Source organism: Cebus imitator, unplaced genomic scaffold (genome assembly GCF_001604975.1).
Source record: "Cebus imitator isolate Cc_AM_T3 unplaced genomic scaffold, Cebus_imitator-1.0 Scaffold123, whole genome shotgun sequence".
In the NCBI taxonomy this organism is placed as follows: Eukaryota; Metazoa; Chordata; class Mammalia; order Primates; family Cebidae; genus Cebus; species Cebus imitator.
Window position 1 is genome coordinate 1,281,726 of NW_016107438.1, and position 1,918 is coordinate 1,283,643.

A 1,918-nucleotide genomic window follows, 5' to 3' on the forward strand; every position below is an offset into this window, starting at 1 on the left:
TAGCACTTTGAGAGGCCGAGGTGGGTGGATAACCTGAGGTCAGGAGTTCGAGACCAGCCTGGCCAACATGGTGAAACCCCTTCTCTACCAAAAATACAAAAATATGGCCAGGCGTGGTGGCTCACGCTTGTAATCCGAGCACTTTGGGAGACCAAGGCAGGTGGATCATGAGGTCAGGAGCTCAAAACCAGCCTGGCCAACATGTCAAAACCCCATCTCTACTAAAGATACAAAAAATTATCTGGGCATGGTGGCGTACACCTGTAATCCCAGCTTCTTAAGAATCCCTTGAACCCAGAAGGCGGAGGTTGCAATAAGCCAACATCGTGCCCATTGCATTGCAGCCTGGGCAACAGGGAGAGACTCCGTCTCAAAAACAAAACAAAACAAACAAAAATAGTCAGGTGTGGTGGCACATGCCTGTAATCCCAGTTATTCAGGAGGCTGAGGCAGAAGAATCACTTGAACCTGGGAGGTGGAGGTTGCAGTGAGATTGAGATTGCGCCACTGCACTTCAGCCTGGGTGACAGAGTGAAACTCCATTTCAAAAAAAAAGAAAAAGAAATGTGAATGGATTGAAAAATTATCTTGGAGTGGGGAAGGCACTTACAACTGTAACACAGAACCAAAGGCCTAAAAGAAAAATATTGATCTATTTTAACTACATACAAATTTATAATTATGACAGCCAACAATACCATTAGTAGAGGCAGAAGACAACTCACAGGGGAAAAATATTTGCAGCACATTAGACAAAAGCCTTACTTCCTACCATACAAATAAATTGAATAAATCAATTTAAGAAATCAGCTTGATGGAAAAAGTTGCAAGGGACATAAATAGGACATAAAAAGGATTCTAAATGTCCAATAAACATCAGAAGGTACTACAAGGTCAAACATGGTGGCTCACACTGTAATCGCAGCATTTTGGGAGGCCAAGGCAGGAGGATCACTTGAGCCTGGAAGTTCGAGACCAGTATGGGTAACATGGCAAGAACCATTCTCTAAAACAAAGCAAAACCTTCAAAAATTAGTTGAACATGGTGGGGCTGTCCTAGCTACTTGGGAAGTTCAGGTGGGAGGATCGCTTAAGCCCAAGAAGTGGAGGCTGCAGTGAGCCTTGTTCATGCCACTGTACTGCAGTTTGGGTGACAGAATGAGACCCTATTTATTGAAAAAAAAAAAAAAATCCTGCACCTCACTCAGAATTGAAGAAAGGTAAATATGATGAGAAACTATTTTCTACCTAAGAAATTGGTGAAGGTTAAAAAAAAAAAAAAAGGGATGTTGCAGAAGATGTGGGCAAGGTGATACTTTCATTGTCTGTTTACAAGAGAGTAAATTTGGTACACTTCTGGATGGAATTTTGGCAATATCCTCAGTGCTTAAATGCACATGTCCTTTAAACCCAATAATTCCATTTGTGGATATGTATCTTATAGATAAACTTGCATAAAATTGAAAAAACAGGGGCCCAAGGATATTCGTTTATGTTAATAAAAACATGCAGACAGCATAAATGCCCATCCATAGGGTAGGAATAAGTAAATTACTCATTTATAACTTATAGGCATTTTTATGTGATGGTTAAAAAGAATGGGGCTGGGCTCAGTGGCTCACACCTGTAATCCCAGCATTATGGGAGGCTGAGGTGGGTGGATCACCTGAGGTTAGGAGTTGGAGACCAGTTTGCTCAATATGACAAAACCCCATCTTTACTAAACATACAGAAAATTAGCTGGGCATGGTGGTAGGTGCCTGTAATCCCAGCTACTCAGGAGGCTGAGGCAGGAAAATCACCTGAACATGGGAGGCAAACATTGCAGTGAGCTGAGATCACACCACTGCACTCTGGCATGGGCAACAAGCACGAAACTTCATCTCAAAAAAAAAAAAAAAAAAAAAAAAAAAAAAAA

General features: G+C 41.6%; 1 protein-coding gene across 1 annotated transcript in view; it reads left to right on the forward strand.

Annotated features, from left to right (window-relative positions):
• ANXA3 (annexin A3) overlaps positions 1 to 1,918 on the forward strand; it is a 59,976-nt gene that overhangs the window by 3,183 nt on the left and 54,875 nt on the right. The window lies entirely within an intron of this gene.